At 40.1% G+C, this 25,026-nt stretch overlaps 1 long non-coding RNA gene across 2 annotated transcripts in view; it reads left to right on the top strand.

Annotated features, from left to right (window-relative positions):
• Positions 1 to 2,553: 2,553 nt before the first annotated feature.
• LOC133214720 (uncharacterized) overlaps positions 2,554 to 25,026 on the top strand; it is a 36,459-nt gene continuing 13,986 nt past the window's right edge. Inside the window, exon 1 of one of the 2 annotated variants that reach the window (XR_009726208.1) lies at positions 2,554 to 2,651. This is a non-coding gene — a long non-coding RNA (uncharacterized LOC133214720). Of the gene's footprint in view, positions 2,652 to 16,930; positions 17,015 to 25,026 lie in introns of those variants that run through there. The other variant, XR_009726207.1, reaches the window with a different exon arrangement.

Below are 25,026 nucleotides of genomic sequence, written 5' to 3'. Positions count from 1 at the left end.
TCCATTAATCTGAGGATGAATGTTGTGCAAATCCCTAATTAGTGCTTGGAATATCTACCAATCATTTTTTCAAAGCACACAATTCTTCATAACTACAGCTGTACTTCTGGGTACAGAAATCACTTCGTTGTGCTAATTGTGAAGAGATGTGTTAATTATCAGAAAACAGAGCCCAAACTATTTTATACAAAACAGGATTTAATTGCCATTTACCACTGCCACCCCCGACCAGTCTCCACAACATATCATACTGGTCTTTCATTTGAGATGGCTGAAAACAAGAGCTGATTAAACAAGTGAAGTAGCTGCTGATGGTTTCTGGGCATGCGCACAATTCAAAAGCGATTGAAGTTGGGAAGTCTTTGCATTGAAGTTGCTGTGCTTTATTAGATCCACATCTTTATCTCTCCATGGAAGTACACGTTCATGTGTACATGTGTACAAAATGCTGATGCAGTTCCAAAGCTGTGTTTGAAAAGACTTTAAAATGCTGTTCTTTATTTTGTTGTTTCAAGGCTGTTCAGAAGAGTCAGATTAAGATACATGCCCTGAGGCAGTATTTTAGCTGCTAAAGAACTCCCTCAGGAAGAGATTCCTGGCACTATCTGCAAAATAAATGATAGGCAATAAAAGATATTTCAAATGCAAATGATTTCTTAAAAAAAAATCCCCTTTAGGGAGCAGTTAGTGAATGTGACATGCTGCTTTATTCCCATGAATGGTTTTAGAAATGTGGGTTTAGTTTAAAATATGTTATTTTTGACATGTTTGCATGTGTAGCTGTAATCCGAAGGAATTTTTCAACAGTAATAAAAGCAAAAATAGAACCAACCTGAGCACTAGTTCGAACTGTAAAACAGAAACTCTTACAGGTTAATTCTATAGCACAGTGTAAGCATTTTATTAGCCTTTTCTTTCTATCACTTGTTGCAAAATTCTGCATGCAAATCACCTGGTTGCTAATAGTGTAGACTGCAGTGATTAAAAAAATCACAGGATCTGGGGTTTTGATCAATGTCAAACATGTGCTGTGTGACTTACAGCCTGTTTTGTGCTTTGCAGATGCTTCTAATAATAATAACAACAGAACTGCACCGAAATAAAATAATGATTTATTTTGAGCTGTTTCATGAAAACTAAACCTATCAACTAGTTAGCAGGCTCTCTGAGCATTTTACGGCTCCTTCTGCCTCTTTACTTGCACTTAGGTAATTTATTCAGTTCCCGGACTGCAATAAATCCTTACTGCAGCATGAAAGAGTATGTGTAACTTCTTCACAAGAATCACACGGAGCGCCGCAGAAGGAACACTCGTGGTGCTGTTACAGAGAAGGCTTCACTCACGCAGCGTGCGTAAAATCCAGGTTATTTCTGTTTCACCGTGCATTGCCATCTAGTGGCGTGTGGCCCCTGCATGTCTGTGAAATGTGCTAACTTGTACTGGTCGCTTGCCCTGATTGTGTTTTTAGTATTTTCTTTACAGAGAATTGATGCCAGTCCAGTTGCGAGCATCTCTTATTTGCATTAGCCATCATGTGTATGTGTTCTAATATGTCCTTTTCCTCTATTTTGAATAAAGATTCATGGGGTAAAAAGAACCTGGGGGAGAGGCAGGGGCAAGGAATGAGCAGAGCCATTGGCTTTCACTTGCATTAAGGTAACTCAGTCAGCTCAGTCAGTAGAAACTGAAATAACTGGTGCCAGGTTTGCATGCTGGCATGATTTCCTTCTAAATATAGTAAAAGTTTATCAAGAACTAGATCATAATTCTTGGCTAAAATTCTTCCTCTTGGAAGTTCAGGTGACACCATGACTTGGTCAGTATTAGCACTGGTTGAATGATCCCTGTGAGCTGTGGAGTAGTGAAAGCAAGTTTGATTGTTTGTATTAAGGACCAAATCATGGAACTATAGGGTAGTTTGCACAAAGCAACTACACCAACCTCGGTGCACTTTTATTGATATCACCAGGAGCTGGCTATTTGTTTCATTTCCACCATACCTACTTTGTTTCCAAATACTCATACCTTCCAGTCAAGAGAAGTCAAATCAATAGCAGAGCTCTGAGAGCATGGCTGTTCATCAGAGATCAGGCAGGTGCAGTGCTGCATGCTAATTGCATGGGAATCTGGAAAGAGGTTTTCAAACCTCTCCAATAATTTCCTTCAACACAGGTCAGTAATGAAATCTGTCAGTCATTTATAAAGTCATTATTCCAATCTATTTCCCACAAAGCCGCATTTGGACTAATGGGTACAGTTAATTTTTACGCAGCTATATATTGAACAGAAAGAGCCACTAAACTTCAATTTCTCTTAAGCTCAGTAAAAACCATTACAACAGTGACTGTTCAAATACATTTCTGAAATTGGTTTGCTTAAAAACTGAGCCACACACAATGAATTGTCTGACCTTTCTAGTGTCAAAATAAAAAAAACAAACCAACAAGCTAATATTTAATTTTTTTTTGTTTTCTCATGCTGAAATAGTAGTGTCGAAACCCTCTTTGTGCTGTGCCTTTCCATCATTGTATTGCACACTACACAGCTTGCCGGCTGGCTCTTGAGAAAGAAGCTCTAATGCTGTTGCTCTTAGTATTGTTTCCTGCGTCTCCAGCAGGATTCCGGTGCAGGCGACCAACATGAGATGAAGGTAGGAAAATATGCAGCCTTACATCTAGCAGATGCTGGACGATTTTAGAGCTGCATGTTACAGTGATTTCTTGTAGTGAGCTGTGTGTACACAGAAGAATCTCAAGGAAGGTCATTGTAAAAATTTTTTTAAAAGACATTAAAAAGTAGAAATAACATTATTGGGAGGTAAAGAAAAAATACAAATTGAGTTTTCAGTTATGTTACTCAATACTAATTTCAGGTGGCTTTTGCTCTTCAGTTTTATTTCATTGTGAAGCAGGAGAAAATTAAAGGGACGAATACATACAAAAAGAGATTTGGAGAAGTCATGAATAAACTGTACCTGTCAGTACAGGATCACAGACTGCCAGTGAAAATACAGTTGTTTCAAACTGAAATTATTAGAAACCACAAAAATAGTCTTCATTGCCATCAGAACAGAACTCTTCTATCTGATTCTTAGCTGTAAACCAGCATCTGTTTGTATTAGCTGAGGATTTTACATCCTAGAGAAAACCTCCATAATGAATATTTTGCAGATTTTTATTGATAGAGGGGAGTAAACACTGAGCATTTGAAAGTATCAGAAGAAAAATCCAGGAGCTGGCGATCAGAGGTTGTCATTATCAAATAATAGATTCTCTAACTTCTCTCTGTTTTATGTGTGTGTATTTGATGTAAGCTGCTGAGCTGCTGCAGCTGTGGGCTTCATACTTTAAATCCATATTTTCAGAAATGTTATAAAGAATTGAGGTAATTTTCTGCTCATCTGAATTTGGATGGTGTGTTAGTAGCAACAGCAGGATGCTGAGTATTGAAGGTTTGAGCTAGGTTTTGGATATATAACAGTGGAAAGCTCATCAAAACATCTGTCTTTTAAAAGGCTTAAACTTGTTTTTTTTCCTGCAACTTTCTCATAGACTTGCATCAGATTTTTGTTGAAAACATCAGTGTAATTCCAGCGAAGTTACTACTTTACAGTAGAACATAGTACTTCATATAATATAGTAGTGTGTAGAATGCACTTTAAAGGAAGGCAGTTGGTAGATGAGCTTTTAAAATAGAATTACTTGCTTAACTGATCAATCACAGACAACAGCATCAGAACTTTGTCATTTAAACATACAAAGGTGACATATTTCTGGGGTTTGTGCTCATGATGTCCCATGTGTATTTGTGTTAACAGCAGCTTGTGATAATAGCTGGGGCAGTTCAAAGAGCTGACATTGTAGATCTGTTTGCACAGCAGGTTGTAAACTGGGCTAATCTTGTTTCAGATTTGTAATGTTTTGTTGCTTTTGTCCTGGGCTCTTTCAGCACTGCTCATGTATGTAAAGATCGCGGCTCCTGGAGAATAACCTTGATTGTGCTCTACACCTTCTTGCACTTAGGAAAAGAAACATTTGTCACTCTTATTTATGTAATTGCTTCAATTGCATTTTAATTTTAACAGCTTAAGTATGTTGGTGGAGAAAAATATTTTCTGAATGAAAGTTTGATCAAATGCCCAGGGAGCCAGTGCAAATCCTTCCATTGACTCCAGAGATATTGTTTCAGGCATTTTCTTTAAACAATGCTCCTCTCAGCCATAACTGAGTAAAGTTACATGCTTTTCATAAAACCCCGAACAAAAAAGTTTCAAACAGCAATATTTAATAAAATGTTTTAAGGAAAATGACATCTTTCCATTTCATATTTTTGATGCAATTTTAAAATATAAAGAAACCCACATTTAGTTCTTTAAAAAAGCAATATATCTGCTTGAGTGTTACAGAACTGAGCTGCTTCTTGCTAAAATGGAAATTGGATTAGATTCTGCTGGAGGAAACTCAACAATTTCTTAACTTCTTTTGTGTTATTCTTCATTCCCATTAATAGGAATAACATGATACCTATACTCAGCAATTCCCAACACTATGAGCTCTTAAATAAACATTAGGAAATATTAGTCTCTGAGTTAAAGACTCCATTTAGCACACTGCCCAGCTATGCATTCTATATTCAAGTAGGAATGGCAGTTTAGGGTTTTTTGACCACTCATTCCACTAATGCTCGCAGGCTTTCCTGGCAAGGCTCTTTACAGAGCTGAGCAGGTTCAAAATGTATCAGGAGGTCTTATCACTCAAAGTAAACATTCAAAGCATATTTCCCCTTTGCTGAAAGATTTACATTAGTTCCCTGTTAGACAGCATATCAATTACAGTGCTGCCTTTCCTACATGTCATAGGTATGAGCTTCCCCGTTTCTGTCACCCCAGCCAAGGTTTAAAGTATAGATGCTGTAAAGGAGGTTCTGGCTACATTTATTTAACAGAAGTCTTTTAAACTATATAGGTGACATCTTGAAGATGTTGAATCACACCTGTGTTGACAGTCTGAGATCCAGGCTTTCATGACCTCAGTTGTGCCAAACAGCACAACACTCTACAAACTTTTCCAAAGGCTTCTTCAGTGCTACTGTGTAAACAGCACTTAGCTGATCTGGTGAAGTCGATCTGCTTCATCTGTCCCTGAGATACGTGATCCTGAGCTAAGCTGAGTAATAATTTAAGCAGTATGTTTACTGATGAGCAAGCAGGAAGTTATGTTTTGGAGAGCTGATTCTTCAAAGAGCAGGATCCAGCAGCAATTCCCCTGCTGTGTGTATCAGAGGCTGAACAGCTTGTGGCACTATGCTGGGATGTAACCATGGCACAAGCAGCCAAGGCATTGCCTGCATGGCAACCTGAGGGCAGTTTCAGGGGTGGGAATGGGGACAAATGGATTTCAATCCCTCCATAGCCAGCACAAGACTCTGCTTTGCATCTGATGCAGCTTTAGATCACTGCAACATAGACTTAACATCTTTTTCTCAAATGAGTGGTGGATAAATTCACATAAGCTGAACGTGTAACATTGGTAATTTCTAGTGATAGTAGGTAAGAGACCAATTTTTGATGCATGTGACATTCGTTTTTGTTAGTTTTGTAGATTGAAAAAGAAAGGGAAAGAAAAATACAGCAACTAAACATTTAACTAAGACCAAAAAAGTTACTGTTAGCACAAAGCTGCCACAATTCTGTATTTGTACTCCATACTTCCCAGAAAAGCTTTCCCTTTTGCCATATCTATTTATAAATCATGATGCATTTTTTTTTTATTCACAGGGGTTATAACAGGAACCTTATTATACCAGATATCATAAAAAATAAAATTAGGAAGGAGAAAACACATTAGGCTAAGAAAGAGCTGCTCAGGAAATTGTCCTAGGGAAAGGAGAATTATGTACCCTGTGTAGTAAGGGGCTCTATACTTTCCATTTTATCAGACAGGGATTTCTCCAAAGTGACTGCTGGAAATATCCACTGCCCATTTATATAGTGATCTCATCCTTTGTGTCCTGGTTTCAGCTGGGATACAGTTTATTTTCTTCCTAGAAAATCCTGGAAATCCTTGCATGAAGACTATGTGGTTTTCTAAGAGATGTGCTATAGGTGAACAAAAGTTGTGTTCAGGAGGTGAAAATGTTAGCTGAAGTTCTATATGAGAAACATGTTCTATGTAACAAGTTCTAGATAAGAAGTAAGAATGAAGTTAAAAGAACCATAGTGCTCCTTGTGTCAGTGTCTGTGGTTCTGTTAAAGTTTAGTTTCTTCTTATAATTTGTTTCAGGCATTCTAAAATAGTTTTTATTACTACATATATTGAAAGAAGTGGAACTTAGTTATATAGAAATATATATATGTGTGTGTGTGTATTTTTATATATATATTCCACAAGACCCAGTGCACATGGCTTTTTACATGTTTTGCAGAGATGAAAACAAAGGAACAAACCTAAAAGGATAAAGCGACTGCTAGCAGCTCACGTGAACCTCTCTCCTGGCACTGAAGGAGGCACAAGTGTATAACTGGATTTAAAAATGAGAGAGTTAAAGGTTTAGAGTAGCTACTTTATTGAGAGGTCCTTTATTTTTTTATCCCTCAGAGCTGTTTCCAAGTCATGAAAAAAACCTGAACAGTTTCTTTCAGTGTAAAATCAGAAATAGCTTTGAAGGCCCACCCTTTAGTGACTATAGGGTTCCTGAGTTCTTACAGATATCAGAATCTCACCCAACTGTGCAATCAAGTATGTAATTTTATTTTTTGCTAACATTGTATGATCAGCATTTTTCTTATTAGAGACTAAAAAGTGTGCATGTACAATAAGACATTTCTACACAGATATCTGTGCTCTTTAAGCCTTTTATAAAATGGAGACTCATAGGGAGAAGCAGGGTAAAACCTATCAAAAGAAATTTCTCTCTATAGCAGGATGTAATTTGCCACCAAATAAAATGTGTTGTGGGCAGGATGAGGGTGAGGAAATATGGACCAGTCCCCAGGACAAGGCTGTGATGAAAAGAGGAGACCTAACACCCCAGCTGGTCCTGGTAGACAGAAAGTATCTCAGGCCAGACTGGGACTGTATTGTCCGAAGTCCAGTTCCACATGGATTGACTTTTTCCTGATTTCAAACGTGCTCCAACTACAAACAAAGTCCTTTAACTATTCAGTGAATTGAAAGTTTCTATATTCTGTGCTTTGGAGATTCCTGTTTTCATGGCTTTTTTAAATTCTCCTTCTCTGTACTAAGCAAAACTCTGTCATATTCTAAACAGCTGCTGTTTAAAATTACTGTCAGTTGGCTTTTGACATGGTATTTTTGCTATGAAATTCCAGAATATAACTGCTAACTGCACTTTATCAAGTAAATGCTCACTTGGCACTTCAAAATTAATCATTCTGACCTACCTTCATCAAAATTTCTGTTTAATCTGTCCAGTTCTTTGGCAAATGCTGCAGCCAGCTATACTAATATGTTAATGTATATAGCACTGCTGCATGTGACACTGCCGTAGTTTAGGATCATCATGAAAAATGGAGGAAATAAACTGTATGGGTTGACTTTTGTCTGTATTTTAAATCTGTTGGATTCATTTTGGTTCTTAGGCCAGAGCAGAGTAACAGAATATGTGCAAAGGTGAGGGGTGGCATAATACACAATTTGACTTGTAAAAAATCAATGACTGATAGAATGCTCCCCTGTGAAGCATTCATATGGAGAAGAAATATGCCTGATTCGCACCCTTTTTTGTTTAGAAAGACCTCAGAAAAGTCAATTTTGTAGGGATTTTGCCATATTTACAAAGTTTAGAGGTATCTCAGAAACAGCATATAAGAAATGACCAAATGCACAAGGGAATGGTATGCTTACATAGCAGGAAACACATCCAGTTTTGACACAGCTCATCATAGAAAACACTGTGGATACAGGTGCTCTATATACTTACCAGAAGTAACGTTGTTTTTTATAATGTAACTCTCAACTATGGCTGGTTTATTAACTATACACATAACAGTAAAATATCCCACTGGGGGGGTTTAGGTGAGTTTCTGTTTGTTGTTCGGCTTTTCTTTGATTTCTCTCCCCCCTCACCCACCATCTGAGAGCAGGTGCTTCTATTTGAAAATCTGACTTAAATGTGAATCTTAGTTCAGTGTTCTCCAGTCTGTCAAATAATGATGTGTATTATCTGCAGTAACCAATGTCAGGTGTCAACGGAACAGTCCTGGAGTCAACCCCCTTTGGGGGCTGAATTTATTTCACATGTTGATAACTATCTGCTACTTGAAAATATTTGTGGTGCAATAATATGGCTTTAGCAAAAGGTGAGTTAATAAAACTACACCACAACCAATACAAGAATGGTTGTGAAAAATACTTATTTTCTATGCATCTCTTATGACATCAGCACCCTGGGCTTCACAGCAAAACATCTAATTGATCTTAACAGGAGCATGATTTTACCCCTGCAAATTCACTCAGTCTTGCAACAAGCACATTTTGGAGGTAACCTCTTCTTGTTGCTGTCATTTCTAGTATTGATGATTTTGCTGTGGCTGGTGAGCCATTTGGCCTGCTCTCTCAGAAGGCACTGCAGAAATGGAAAATGCTGTCTTCCAGTGGAGGTAGTTAGGTAGTTTCTTGCAAAATATCATTTAATTCATGGCAGGCTGATTTATGATTAAAAGAAATGATACATCACTGTATGTTGTAGCTGTGTTGTTTTTACTGGGACCCATATCTGCAATTATTTCCTGTAACTCTTTGTACTTGCCTTTTGCTTTACTGCTATTTTTCTTGTACAGCAGCAGAGACTTTTAAGTTGCAGCTGACAGGGCAGATATTTTTATAAGAGTAACATAATCAGTGTTCAAAGCACATATGAGTACTTCTGTCAGGTGACACATGGTTAAAATTTCATTTGCAAAAGCCAGATTATATGGTAGTGGTCATTCCTATACTATAAACATGCTTCTTACAGGCAATAGGAGATAGAATGTGTTGCCTGCTTGTACTCAATGTAATTGTGAGCTAAGGCCTTCGGATCTCTGAGCAGCAGCTTTGCCAGCACTGCTTAGAAAAATATGCCAGTCTATAATGAGAATATTGGAGTTTTCAGCTTCCTGGTTGCACACACTCTCAAAGTAAAAAGCCAGCTGTTAGAAACATGGTGTGAGAGGTACTTCATGGGTGTGAGGCAGAACTCCTGCTAAATACAGTCTCTATTCACTTGTAAACCACTGAGTACGCTGGTTTAGTTAGGAACTGCTCTGCAAGACTGCTTTTGCCTCACTGTTGAGGAGTGAGTGGGAATGATTCCATGAGACATGAAAAAATGTTATTTATTTTTTTTATTTATTGTCCTATACATACATATACCTGTATAAATGCTTTTGCATACTTGTTCAAGGAATCAGTCTGCATGAAACAGTTATACTTCTGGAAGTTCATGCCTACATAGAAATGCAGCCTCACAGGAGATGGTGCATTTTGTCACGTAATAAACCACTCTCTTATTTCCAGCTCTGCTGTTTTTCCCCAAGTGTGGTTATGTGCAGCTTGTGTTTGCAATACAAAAGTCCATGTCCAATAATGGCAAAGTTGCTCATGCATTTCCAGAGTCTGAAAGCTTTTCCCATTAGCAGCAAAAAAAAGAACAATGCTGATACTTTCTTCACAATGAGTGCTGGGAGAGACTTCAACATGTAAATCTAGTTTAAACAATCAAAACTTGTATAACTTGCTTATGTTTTCTGTCATAGAATAAAGACCAAATATATCTGTGCTTTAATGGCTCTGAATGTGTCTGCTTGGAACCAGGGATATATTTGGTCCGGTGACTACATAAATGAAAAATCATGGATATGACTTTTCCTTTAATTCCTCATGCAAATTTTCCTCAGACTTTTTATAGCACATGTCAGCTTTTAAAGCAGTAATGTAATACATTAGAGTAAAAGAATCTAGTCAGTACTTTGGGCTTGAACTGGCTTGTGTTAGATTTCACAGGGTTTGGAGAGCTTGCATTTATATTGCTGAAGATTTTGCATGTGATAAGCCAAATTTTGCTTGTCTTAATTAGGTAATCATCCGTCAGGTTTCAGTTAGTCAGCTCTCCTGATGAAGTCTAGCTAGTTTTTGGCACATGGAGGACTTTTCTGGTTATCAAAAGCAGCAGCCTTAATATGACAGAGCATTGGATTCCAGTTCACAGAGGAGAGGAAGAAATGGATGCAATAATACTTGAGTGTCTCAGCAATGCTATTAATAAGTGGTTTAAAATGTGAAAGTGGGAACCTGGAAACCAGGCCACCACATACGCATATATAGACACAGATTTAATACAGCTCATTTATAACTGGTGATTGCTTGGAGGCATCATGAACAAAATCCTTAATGTAAGAGGAAAAAGTGTAGGCTGTCACTTTCTGTTCCAGACTTTAATTTCAGTTGTATGAGCAGGAGCAGCTGCCTGTTGCTATCAGGCATATGAAGTTTTTAGTGCTAAAAAGACAGCTGGACTGGAAATACCCCAGAACTACATATCCATTTGTCTGGTTAACTTCAGCACTTAGACCATCAATCAGTTCAGTCTAAAGAAAAATGAATGACATCAGTCAAAACAATAGGATATCTCTGTGCAGTGATTAGCTCCGTGTAGTACAAAAACTTAAATAATTTGTTCTTTGAAAACTTGATGATTGATTGGCTTCCATTAGGCTTGGATTTTAAAACATTCCATGAACTCTCAGATAAAATGGCACTAAAATGTTATTGCAATAACCAAATAAATCATATTAGACTATAGTGTATATAAGCACTTTAAAACATTATAGGTACTAGAATTCTGTGTATAATAAAAAGGTGAAGAATGTGATCCGTGGTGGGTTTTTTTTATGCTCTCATCTCACACCAGCATTATCCTGGCTGTTTTCAAGGATAATGTTCCTATGGATATGAATTTTTGGTTTTGTTTTAATATATTATATACACACATAAATGTTGCACAGTTCTGCATATGTTTGGTCACAGGGAGGTATTTTAAAGTTACCACAGTGCAGAATTCATCTGAGCTTTTTATACTGATGCTGGCTATTTTAATCTGATCTCAGCCTTGTGATCAGCTTGCAACTGAGAAATCGGATGTTACCATTTAAACATGGTGCATTTTTCAGCATCAGGTTTGTGGCTCACTTCATTGTCCTGTAGCTCTGGCCAGAGAATACAGTGTTTAGCCTTGAATTTCATGTAGAGGAGTAAGACAAAATCTTGCCCTGACAGCAATATAGTAATCCTTGTAATTTATGATTGTTCTCCTAACACTTCACTTTTGCCTAATGACCCAGATTCTGCAGGCACATAATTCTGTGAATCATCTCTTACTTCAAAACAAACTGTATGTCAAATGCATGCAAGATTGACTAAATATTATTAGCCATATGGATCATAAATCAGAAGGCAAAGAAAATAATGTTGCATCAATGTTTTATTTCACTATTTTAAAATTTTACTCATGCAGTTTAAGCACTGGTGTTTTGCTTAAGTCATTGGTGACACTGTAAATCTTCAGAGAATCAAAGGCAAACAGCACACATGGAGCACGCATGTAATTGTCTTTGAAGTCAGTTCACAGTGCTTGGCTTTACTGTAACCAATGCTATTCTGTAATTTGTTTTGTAAATGAGAGAAAATTGAGTGTACAGAGAAGTTCCAGATTCCTTCAAAAGAGTGTTTGGAGGGTTGATATGTTTGATTGCATTGACTGTTATCTAAACAGTAATATCTGTGATCTAGGATACTTCATACTGGAAGTACTAATGTCAATTTATCATATTTCTCCAATGAATGACAAATCTTAGTGAAAGCATCACATTTGAGACCTTGTCTCACACTACAGAGCTAATGAAAGCTTTAGGCAGATAGTGAGATAGCTATAGGTAAGGTCCCAGGTCCATCTAGATGTATTTATAAAATCACTGCTACTAAATAAGCAGGTCAGTTCAGTTCCAGTTTCTACATCTTGAGAAGGGAAGGCTTAAGGCTTAGCAGTGTGCGTGAACACCTGAAGGGACAGAGTACAAAAATATGGAGCCAGAATATTCTCAGTAGTGCCTTGTGACAGGATGAGAGGTGATGGGCACAATCCAAAATTCAGGAGATTTACAGGGAGGGTAGTCAGAACTGAAGCAGCCTGCCCAGAGGGGTCATGGGGTCCCATCCTTGGAGATAATGTAACCCTGACCTGACACAACCCTGAGCAACTCACCTGGTTTGGGCTGGATGATCTCCAGAGGTGAAATGCAGCCTCAACAACTCTGTGATCATAATTCAGAAATTCCACTGAAATTATTTCTTCAACACAAGTTGACTAATTACTAGTGACTAATGGCTATATACTTTTCCTGATTTAGACATATATGATGTGTAGCATCAACAGAAATGGGTATTTCTCTCTTTGCATCATAAAACTATTGATTGATAAACTAATCTTCCTTATTGATTATTCACTGATATTTATAATCTGTATTCCTAAATTAGTTTGTCTCTCAGGCTTGGATTGTCACCTGGGCATCAGGGTTAGACTTGGTACTAATGTGAGGAGCAAGCACAAAGGCTGTAGAGTCAAATGAGGTTTAAGTGGGATGTAAGTGATGCATAGCCTCAGAATTACACAGTAAAGTACTGTATTTTGAATTCATATTGTTTATTGAAAGGAGCAGATGAAATGTTAGCTCCTATTTTAGAGCACCAGTTTGGAGGCAAATCCACATGTTATAAAAGCTAATGAGTTTGGGAGGTGTGGGGGGTGTTAGTCTTTGTGAAATAGTGTATTTGGAAAAACATTTAAATTCCTACAAGTTGGTAAGATCAAAGCTAGAGCTGGGCTGTGTTGAATTTCCTGATGATATCTGTTGATAATATTGATTACTCTTGGCTAAAATCTAAAAAGATTTTTTTCTTGCTTAGATTACTTGGAATTGGGTGTTTTGAAGAGAAACAAGGAATTTGCTTGTGTATTTATCCAGTGCACCACTCAATGAGACAGCTGTGTCACCAACAGGATTCCAGAACACTGGCTGGCAGCTTCTACCGATGGATCTCACTGCAGCTTAAGCAAAGCTAAACTTCAGCTCCTGCCTGGCATAAATGAGCTATTTCCAATGCCTTGATAATTGGGCTGTATCCCACCTTTCACAACATATTCTCAACTCCTCTTAATTTACAGCAAACTTCCACTCTGCATATCTTACTTATGGCATAGTCTGGAATACATTTCTAAAGCACTACTTATTCTTCAAGGATTCAATAAAAACAATGTATTTACACTTAAACATATTTGTATGTATAATTCTTCCTAGATGAATTAGCATCATTATTTATGCCTCAGTCTAAAGTTTAGTATCAGGCCTACTGTATATCTTGTTATTTAGTTGTACACTGCATCTAAGCATTTGGGCTGGGGGCTGGAGAGCTATCACCCATGGAGATGGTACATCTGTGGGAGCAGTTGTTGCATGTCTTTTACTGCTTCTCCACATTTAGATTTAATCCATTTCAGTGCAAAGCAAGCAGGCTTGTGTTAAGTGCTGACTTCCTGGTGATATGCTTTATTTTGCAAACACCTGTACAGAGTTGAGAGGCAGATGAAGAACCTACCCTCTGTCAGGTGGGAGTTATTTCCCTTCTGCTGTGGCAAATGATAAGCCCCTTTCATGCTAAGGTGGCACTGACGCTATTTAGCTCATTATGTTTGACTGTGCCTTGTAATAGAGGAAGGTTGTTTATCTTAGCGTTACTGTGCATCTGCAAAGTGTGACTAGGTAGTATCAGTCAGTCTCAGTTCTGTGCCTGCAGGATAACAGAGCAGATTCTCTTGGAAACCATGCTAAAGCACATGGAAAATGATGACGTGGTTGGTGACCTCCAACACGACTTCTCTAAGGGGAAATCCTGCCTGGTCAATTTGCTGGGCTTCTATGAGGGGGCTACAGAGCTAATAAATAGAGGCAAAGCAGTTGAAGTGGTAAATGCTTCATCCCTGGTGGTGTTCAAGGTCAGGTTGGACAGAGCCTTGGGTGACATGGTCAGACGTGAGGCATCCGTGCCTGTGGCAGGGGTTGGAACTGGATGATCTTCAGGTCCTTTCCAACCCAAACTATTCTAGGATTCTATAATATCTTGAAGCAAAGAATAGCCTAAACCTCTTTTACACAGCTGAGCTTGCTGAGGCATAACCCTGACAAATTCTTTGCTGAGAGCTGCTGCTAGAGTATGTACCTGGTGGCTCCTCAGCTGAGCTCCAACCCCATGGACCACTGTGCTGCCAGGTAGGATCAGTTGCTGCACCAGGGGATAGCAGAGCTGCTTCACACGGGCCAGAAGCTACAAGGGAACTGTTGAATCTTTCCCATCTTGCTGGTGATTCAGGAGCACCTTCAAAGGGCTCTGAGCATTGTTTTTTTTTTTTTGTGAGGGTAACTGGAGGGGGCTCTGTGCAGGGGACAGGATGCCAGACAATTTTTTGGAGCATACGTAGGACTAGTCTTGTCAAAGCTTGGTTATTGAATGCGCAAAATAAGTATTTCAAGCAGTTTGCAAGAAATTGTGATTACAGCCTGTTGATATCTAATATATATAACAGAAAAGCACCAAAACCTAAAATTTATTGTAAAATATGCACTAAATCATTACTTGTGAGTCTTGCTGGTGACATCTTTGTAGCTCAGTGCATTTCTAATGAGTGAGACTCTTGGGTTGGTCACATAATTATCATTGCTTATCCAGGAGAGATGCTGGTTATGCATCTGTAATGCAAGAAATAAATATCATGTGAGATATAATTACTGAATTATAAAGTAAGTCGGGTGATTTTTTCCTGTGTGGAAAGTATTTTTAACTGTAAAACCTGTACTAATTTAAAACTGAGGACCTGGTGTTCAGATTCTATTCCTACCTTACTTGTTATCTCAATAATCACTCTACATAATTGTAGTTTGCTAAATGGCTTAAGTTCAGACAAGGTTATACTTGGATTTTCATTATTATCTTCCATTTTCTCATGCTTCATCTTTCTTCAAACACATAACTCCTTTGGGATGAAAACTTACACGCCTGTTCACAACACTGAATGTTCGTAGGAGAGGTTGAAGGAGTAGGGCTGCTTGTTCTAGCAACCCCCAAATGTGAAGGCTTTCTTATAGAAAACATCTTCCTTATCATAGCATTTTACTTTTTCTAAAAACTATTTCCCTACTAAATTGATTTATACAATTTATGCCTTTACTTGGTGGCTTTAAAAATCACTTTAAATATCCTCCTTTAATGATTAGGTAGATATTCAGTCTATTCATAACTCCAAACTAACAAATTTGGTTTTACTGAAATTGATCGAACCTTTTTAATCTTTTTTTTTTTTGTCTTCCTGTTTATGTTCCACCATTCTTTTCTATCCTAAATTTGTAACTGAAAATAGGTATATTCCTCTGCCCCACTTCTGGCCATTCTTTTAACTTTCACTTTTCATTTTATGTTACAGAAAGTTAGTTATACTGAGTGAAGTATATTGGGCTAAACAGAAATACGATTCTGACTCTTTCTTATTAATCAATCTTTTTAGTTCTGAACCTATACCAATGCATAAACTGTGGCCAGCAGGTTTGTAGCAAGTTAGAAGAACAAAAAATAATAATAATAAACAAATAATCTATTCTTCTTCTTTCTGCTCAGTGTGTTTTCTGCTTGTCTTTCCCAGTGTTGGCTTCAGCCATATGCTTTAATAGAAAGCATTTTGGTGGGGCTGTCTTCTTGAACTAAATCTAGTGTGACTTAAACAGGTGATTTCTTCTTTCATTCCTCCTCTGGTACTGATTTGTTCAATATCAGGCCTACAAATATCCTTTCTAAGGTTTTTTTTCCACTAGAGGCAACTTCGCCAAACAACTTGGCTTTACTGTGTATCTTCTCATGCTGGGGGGGGGGGGGGGAGGAAAGGAAGTGGTCCAGTTATTAAACTGAAAAGCACATCAACTTCATCACAGCCTTGGGAAGAGTGTTATTTGGGAGTATGTAGCACAAATAGTTCATGAAACATGTTACAAACAGTAATATAAATCAGTAATATAAGGCAGACAGTTATGTGAAATGCATTATTACTTGAAAGTAAGCACCCTCTATGCATTTCTGTTTTAAATGGTATGTGAATACTCTCTGTTGCTCTCTACCTACTGGAGGCTGTCTCTTGAAACTAAGTAATACACCACTTCTGCTTGAAATTAGCCAAATCTGTTCACAACAGATTACCATCAATAGCTTTTATAGGGGTGATTATCAATTCCAATTCTCTGCCAAGTGGCATTAGGTTTAGTGTTTCCATGCACCTAGTCATTAAGCACATGTCAAACTCAAAGTAACTGGTAATTTCTGCAATTAAGGCCACCATTATTGTTTCCTTTACTTAAAGAGGGAATCCAAATTACATGGTTAAATATAACCATCCGTTATTCCCACACACACTTGGGGTCTGTGTTGCAGAACAGTGTTAATCCTATAAGAAAACACAATTAATATGATAACCATAGATTAAGTTTGCTACTGTGAGCTCAAACCTTGGAAGATCACACCCTCTTGAAGGAATCCAATTTGAGAAAAATCTCAGAGATCAGTCAAAAAAATGTCCTGGAATTTTTAGGACAGAAAAATATAAGTTTAAAGCTGTTGCTTAAGGTCATGTGTGTGCTCAAGGATATGGAAATATGATGAAATAGTTATATATGGCCATATCAACTCCTTTTCTCTCTGGCTATTGATATTAGGAATTCAATTTACAGAAGAAGGATTCACGATCACCTGCAGATGAGAATTTACTTCAGAGCTGGTAACTGCTTAGTATCTTCTAAAATGAGTTTCTTTCTTGTTTCCCATCTCCAGGCGTGGAAGTTTAATACAATCAACAACTGAGTGGTACTCAGAGCCCAAGCGTTAGAAATGCAAAGCCACAGAGACTCCCAAAGTAAAGCTGGTAAATTGTTTCTGTTTAACAGTGGTGCCCTTTTTTTATATAACAGGAGCAGGGAGGAAGTTGGTATTACTCTGTCGTGGTTTAACCCACAGCCAGACAGCTTGTTACCCACTCCCCCCCTACTTGCCCTTCCTCTACTCCTGGGGGAACGGAGAGGAGAATCAAAAAGAATGTAACTCCCACGGGTTGAGATAAGAACAGTTTAGTAACTAAGGTATAACACAAATCACTAATGCAAACACCAATAATAGTAATGATAAAGGAAATAACAAGGGAAGAGAATACAACACCCCATCACCAGGTGACCGATAACTTGCCCCTCCCAGCCCAATCAAGCACCAACCCATACCTCCTCCAACCCTGCAGTCCACCCAGTCCTTCCGGCTAACTCCCAGTTCCCCCCTGGGCATGACGTGCTGTGGTATGGAATACCTCTTTGGTGGTCAGTTTGGGTCAGGTGTCCTGTCCCTGCTTCCTCCCGGCTCCCCTCCTCCCTGGCAGAGCATGAGGCCCACAGAGTCCTTGGCCAAACCAAAACATCATTGTCTTTCAGCTCTGTTCCCAGCTGAAAGTCAAAACACAGCCCTGCACCAGCTACCAAGAAAGAGAAAAATGACTGCCACTGCTTAACCCAGGACATACTCCCAATACTGCAACCTTTTCTGCTTGTTGGTTTAAGCCCAGCTGTAATGTTGGGCTGTTAATGTTAACCAACATTAAATAAATGTTGGTTTCTGGAGTTGATTGAATGTGCCTTTATTGAGAGAAGCACTGCTCTTACATGAATGTGACACAGTTTTGTGTTTTTTTGGTGGTGTTGTGTTTTTTTTTTTTTGTTTGGTTTTGGGGTTCTTTTTCCAAGGGAAAACAAGCCTATTCAAGTCACTTAAAGAAATGTGTAAAAGCTACAGTGAATTTAATTTAATCTGAGTGTATATTTAATCACCTTTAAGGGACTTAAGGGATTTTCTTGATTTATAGGGGTTCTTTTAGATCCTGCTTCATGAATATACAGCCTCTTCAAATTAAGAGTAATGTTTTAGGTTTATTCTCCTCTCCTTTGGCCGTATCTTGTAATTCCTGGAAGGGGCCATACAGCGTACGTAAACTGCTGAAGGCCCCATGTCCTGCAGAGCTAGAAAACCACCAGGTAGGTAAAAATGGGACACAATGAAAAAGGGGAGGTGAAGTGTTTTCACTGGCTAGAGCAGAGCCATTTGAGTGGCTTATCCTCATTAGCCCCTGTCAGTTTATCTATCTGATGCACTCTTTCCTTCCTTCCTGAAGCATCTCTTTTTCCCCCAAGAGCACTTGTCGTTCCTTCTTCCTTGCAATGTGCTGGAGTTATAAATTTGCCTTAAACTGTGTGGACATTTCTTAGAAGGGTATAGATCATGTTTTCAGCTGAATCTAGGCAATGTTGGTTTCTTTGTTCAGACATGGATACATACACTTCAGCTTCCATTCATGAGGAGAAAACCCTAAATCCCTTAAAATGTTGAAAATACATATTGATCATGTCTCTGTACCATGGCTGTCCGAACGATGTATGTTTCAAGGTAGTTCAAAGATTTTTCCCAACCTTATCTCTTAAAGTTGCTCTAAAGCAAAAGAAATGTATGAGTGAACAAGTGTGCACGCACCCACTAACACATACACAACACCGTGCGCACAGCCGTCATTAATGGATGCTATGGGCCTGAGGTGGTCCTGCAAATGCCCAGCATCTCCACTCCTATGGAGGTTTAAACAATTTCAGCTATTTTATCTTTTAATTTGATTTTAGCAGTAACCTTCCCTGCTCCCCTGCATGCATCAGCACTGTCAAGACATGAAAGACGCTCTTGGACTCCAGCTGAAGTGTACATGGACCTCCCTAAAGTGCTTGTGTTCCACCTGTGGTGGATAGAGTGAAGCTGTTCCCACCAAAATGGGAAACTTCTTCCAGTGAATTCTGCAGAAACCGAGAAAAGTCCTGGTGCAGAGGAGGGATGAATAGCATTCCCATTGCCTTGGTAAAACATCCCTCTCAGAGGCAGGGCCTTGTCTGATGGGGTCAGAGGAGAAATCAGCCCCTGTGAGAGTGAACTCCAGGCCTGGGGTGCCTCCATGGGAGGGAACCAAGCTTTACCAAGGCAAGGGCTAAGAAACGCTCCCCTCCTTCCCACCACATTGTCTAATTTGTCCCTGAAAGCACTGTCACATCTCTTTATCTCAAGGATAAATACTGATAGAGTTGCTGTGTCAAGCAGAGCCCTGTAAGGCTTCAGGAGGGGCTGTGGTAGAGCAGAGCAGACCCCTGACAAACCCCAGGCATGGCGGCCACTCAGGCACTTGTTACAAGCACATAAACACTTGCTGTTTCAAGATACAGGAGAAGGGCGGCAGCTGCAAACAAGCTGAACCAGAGGGGCTGCATGACTCTGCTATTTATCAACTCCTAATTAACTGTTAATTTGCTGGTCTTTCAGTTCAAGCACAGCCCTAATTCATCACAGGCAGCAATGACAGTGTCAGGGCGGGGGGAAGGTGCTCTCAGCACTTCAGCACTTCTCTCATTAACAAAACACCATGATGTGAAGCAATTCATATTGCTGTCCCCAGCCGAGATAAGGCTGGCTGGGAAGCAGGACTGCTCTGAGGCAGCCTACAGAGCACTGCAGAGAGCCCAAGATGGCCATCACCAGTGGGGCTGCCACTGCAGGAAGAAGAACAGGTTGGGAGGTCTCCTTCTAACCTTAAACTGCCATTTCTGGTTATACCAGGGACTAGGAACTGAAAGAGTCGATTAGAATTGCTATAAAATAGCTATCCCAGGCAGAGTAATTGTGATTTTATTGTTCTTTGACCATGCATAGGAAATGGTAGAGCCAACTCCTAAATGCCTATGACATTATCACATAGAATCATATAATAGTTAGGGTTGGAAAGGACCTTAAGAACATCCAGTTCCAACCCCCCCTGCCATGGGCAGGGATACCTCACACTAAACCATGGCACCCAAGGCTCTGTCTAACCTGGCCTTGAACACTGCCAGGGATGGAGCATTCACAACCTCCCTGGGCAACCTATTCCCGTGACTCACCACCCTAACAGGAAAGAATTTCCCTCTTATATCCAATCTAAACTTCCCCTGTTTAAGTTTTAACCCATTGCCCCTTGTCCTGTCACTACAGTCCCTAATGAAGAGACCCTCCCCAGCATCCCTATAGGCCCCCTTCAGATAATGGAAGGCTGCTATGAGGTCTCCACGCAGCCTTCTCTTCTCCAGGCTGAACAGCCCCAACTTTCTCAGCCGATCTTCATATGGGAGGTGCTCCATTCCCCTGATCATCCTCGTGGCCTCCTCTGGACTTGTTCCAACAGTTCCATGTCCTTTTTATGTTGAGAACACCAGACTGCACACAATACTCCAGGTGAGGTCCCACAAGAGCATCATCTTTAACATGTTACCTCTCAAACAAAAAAAAAAAGAGAAAAAAAAAGAAAGAAAAGAAAGAAAAGAAAAAAAGAACCTGCCCTTTTGAGCTTTTCCAACAAGAAATGTTTTTCCTGTGATCTAATACAATCTTGTGCAACTCCATTTCAGGGCTCTCTCCATCCGTACCTGCCTAACTAAGTGTTTAGTACAGCGATTAGCTCCATTTGGGTGATGGGTTCAAGACTTGCTGGATTGGGTTTACAGGACCCCAGCCCTACAGGCATTAATCCATAGGTCTAGTCCAATGGATTTACCAAGTGCATAAAGTTAAGAACATGCCTAGACATGAGGCCGTAAATACTAATGGTAGGAAGCAGGGTTTATGCTGTATTTGAAATACTTGCAGCACTCCGTAAACAGCTTTTAATAGTAATACATGTTTGCTTTTTGTTATCTGGCTATGCACTCCCTGTTCCTCCTCAGTGCTGTGACCCTGTGCTGCCATCCTCACAAAGCTGCCAGCATACACATTGTTGAAATTATCATTTTCACTCCCATTGTCAAAATATTTTAAAAGGAGCTGCAGCAGAAGGAAAATACTTTACCCAGAGGGGCTAAGATGGGGAAGATTTTTAACACAAAGGCCTTGTAGAGAGCTCCCGATATTTACACAGTTTGTGACACTTCATATCCCCTTGTTATAACACCCAGTTAAGGTTTTCCCTTTATGGTCTTTCAGGCATGGAGCACCTCATTAATGTCAGGCCTCCAGCTCTCCCCAGCCAGGCTTGGCTGCTGTCTGCTTAAATGAGCCCTGCCTTCCAGGGGATAATGATTTTGGGGTGCCCTGAATTCAAGTGAAGTTACAGTAGTTAGGAGTGCTTTTCATGCTCTGATAACAGAAAATGCTTTCTTGTTAGCACTGCAATTTGGCAGGATGCTCAAGTATTTATTACAATCTTGGGAGCTGGGGTGTTGCTTGGCAAAGCTGGCTGCTTTATTAACACTTGAAAATCAGCTACTTGCACAACAGTAGCTTTTCACCGGGTTTTCAATAAACTCATCTGCATTGAGAGGTGACCTGCAAATCCAACACCTCCCTTTTCTCTCCATTGAGTCTTAGATTTGGGGGAAATGGCTCCAAGTCCAAATAGCGTAGCTCATGCTCATATTTGCAGTGGGAATGGTTGAGCCCAAATGGCTAGGTCAAAAAGGATGTTACTTCTATATATCCTTCTATGATGGGGCTATGGAACTGATGGACAAGGGTAAAACAGTTGACGTCATCTACCTGGACTTGTGCAAAGCACTCGACATTGTCCCACATGATATCCTTGTCTCTAAATTGGAGAGACATCAGTTCGATGGATGGACCACTCGGTGGATAAAGAACTGGCTGGATGGCTGCACACAAAGAGTTGTGGTCAATGGCTCAATGTCCGTCCGGAGACCAGTAACGAGTGGTGTCCCTCAGGGATCGGTGTTGGCACTGGTCTTGTTTAACATCTTCGTCGCTGACATGGACAGTGGGATTGAGTGCGCCCTCAGCAAGTTTGCCGGTGACACCAAGCTGTGTGGTTCGGTTGATAGGCTGGAGGGAAGGAATGCCATCCAGAGGGACCTTGACACGCTTGTGAGGTGGGCTGATGCCAACCTCATGAAGTTTAACCATGCCAAGTGCAAGGTCCTACACCTGGGTCAGAGCAATCCCAGACACAGCCACAGGCTGGGCAGAGAAGAGATTCAGAGCAGCCCTGCAGAGAAGGACTTGGGGGTGCTGCTTGATGAGAAAATGAACATGAGCCGGCTTCAGTGTGCGCTTGCAGCCCAGAAAGCAACCGTATCCTGGGCTGCATCAAAAGGAGTGTGACCAGCAGGTTGAAGGAGGTGATCCTGCCCCTTTACTCTGCTCTCATGAGACCTCATGAGACCTCACCTGGAGTATTGTGTGCAGTTCTGGTGTCCTCAACATAAAAAGGACATGGAACTGTTGGAACAAGTCCAGAGGAGGCCACGAGGATGATCAGGAACTGGAGCACCTCCCATATGAAGATCGGCTGAGAAAGTTGGGGCTGTTCAGCCTGGAGAAGAGAAGGCTGCGTGGAGACCTCATAGCAGCCTTCCATTATCTGAAGGGGGCCTATAGGGATGCTGGGGAGGGTCTCTTCATTAGGGACTGTAGTGATAGGACAAGGGGTAACGGGTTAAAACTTAAACAGGGGAAGTTTAGATTGGATATGAAGAAGAAGTTCTTTACTGTAAGGGTGGAGGCACTGGAATGCCACTGGAGGCCCAAGGAAGCTGTGAATGCTCCATCCCTGGCCAGTGTTCAAGGCCAGGTTAGACAGAGCCTTGGGTGCCATGGTTTAGTGTGAGGTATCCCTGCCCATGGCAGGAGGGTTGGAACTTGATGATCTTAAGGTCCTTTCTAACCCTAAGTATTCTGTGATTCTACGATTCTACTTCTGGATCGAGAGACTCAAAGGCAAAGTGGCTTGTTTCATTGTAGGATTGATGGGTCAGTTCAGGAAGAAGGAGACTCAAGGGTGTTGCTTTACAGCTGCAAATATTCAAATTTAGGATGATTTTATCATTTACTGAATTGTGTGGAATTATCGACCTCATCCCTTTACTAGAGTTCTTGCTTCTGAAGAATGAATTGCGAGGATGGAATCCAGAGGTGCTCAAGGTTTACAGCCTTGCGTATATAGCCTGTTATTGATTACGTGCAGGGAATGATAAGCATGGTAAAAAATAGTCATTACATTTACCAACTTCCTTAGAATTCTGTTAAATTATTGTTTTTACATGTCATGTTTTTTCCTCTAGACCAGGGTAATTTTATAGGCTTAGTACTCTGCATTCATTTTGCAACCGAAAGTGCGAAATTAATTTCATATATTCTGTATTCAGGAACTACAGCAGGTCTGAAGGCTGCAGAACACTGGTGCAAGGCTTCAGTATTTTTCTGCTATGTTCTACAGCATCCACATTGTAGCGCTTAACTGTCCTGAGCTCTGTGAAAGATGAGGTGGCAATGGCAGAGCACTGAGCTCTTGTCACTGCATTATGCAGTGACTTAGGTGTAATAGATGAGGAAGGGCTATAGGACTGTGACGGAGAAAAATCCTGTCCTCTTGGGTTTCCATACAGTGATGTTGGTGAGCTCAGCCACAGGTTACTGAACAAGCAATGAAACTGTGCCAAAACATGAACCCATTTAGTAAGAAAAATGAGGAGGGCAGTGTTGGCTCGTTTTTGTTACAGCAAAAGAGCTGCTTCTACCCAAGTCATGTAATAGCTTTGTCTTCAAATCTCTGAAGAGGAGGTCTGAATGGCTGAGCTGAACCACCCCATTTCCTATACAGGGAATTTGCATTGTCAACACACAGCTTTGTTTTATTAAGAAAGGTATGTAGGTGTTTTTCATGCATTCACAAACATGATGAACGGCTTTGCACCTTCACAGGAGGGAAATGGATTGCCTTTGTGGATCACAGTCCTACAGCAAATTGCCAATGAGCTGTAAAGGTGAATACTTGTCCCCAGAGTCTGCAGACAGCACACAGGCTGCTCCTTGCCAGTTCCAGGTACTGTGATATTTTAGTCTGCCATAGTCAGTGAATCTCAGCATTCTGGGACCAAAATGAGCAAGGATACATATTCACCTAATAGCTACTTCTTCCTTTTGCTCCCCTACTGCCTCTTTCATGCTGGTAAAATATGTGTGCTACTGTTTCTTGACTCAGAAAACTGGATATACCTGCAAAAAATAAATGCCCTCATGTATAAACCCTATTTTCTCTGCTACATTCTAAAATACTCATTATTCAAGCTTTTAAAAATAAGTTTCAAGTAGGACTTAAGTTCTTCTAAGTAGGCACCTTTTGTGTGCTGCTTCTGGGTACTTGAGCATCTAGAGGCCAAATTCAAGCCAGCACAGGACAGCTGTCTACGTTGTTCCTGGTAAACAAGGGAAACGTTTGGACAGTTTCCTCGGTTTCAGTTCCTCACAGGAGGCATGTAGCAGATGTCAATGTAGTGTAGAAGCAGTGGAGGGGAGGAGAACACCTGGCCCCCAGGCAACCCTTCCCCTTTTTTGCAGGTTCCTGTGTGAGCAACATGTGCCATCACTATCACGTATCTCCCTTGCTGGCAGTCTTGCTAAAAGCAGCAAGGCTTTCTTGTGCTAATGAGTGCTAAGAAGGTCCCTTGTCAGTGTTTCGCCAGTGAACCATGGAATGTGGGTGATTTTCCACACTGCTCCCAGCTACAGTACTGGGAGGTGGGGGGTAGACAAAAATATGATTTACTTCTCCTTATTTTTTCCTCCAGAACCAGTGTGTAAAGGATCAGGTCAGTTCATATTTGAGCTTTATTATGCCCATGTATTGGTGTTTTAGGTGAATTAGGATTTGTGTCTCTTCTGAAGTTTAAAGCAAAGGCACATTTGTTTACAGTCACTAGTGCATCAGTTATTAATTATCTAACTTGGTGGATGTGGCAGTATCTCACAGCCATTAACTGTGCTTTCCAAATAATCTTTAGTTAAGATTTAGGATGACAACTGCTCTTTTGTAGTGGGTTACAT

Source organism: Neopsephotus bourkii, unplaced genomic scaffold (genome assembly GCF_033783945.1).
Source record: "Neopsephotus bourkii isolate Nb327-2 ecotype Australia unplaced genomic scaffold, CSIRO-AGI_Nbou_v1 NB_923, whole genome shotgun sequence".
Taxonomy (NCBI): Eukaryota; Metazoa; Chordata; class Aves; order Psittaciformes; family Psittacidae; genus Neopsephotus; species Neopsephotus bourkii.
The sequence above is the reverse complement of the archived record's forward strand: the minus strand, read 5'-3'. Positions and strand labels throughout refer to the sequence as shown.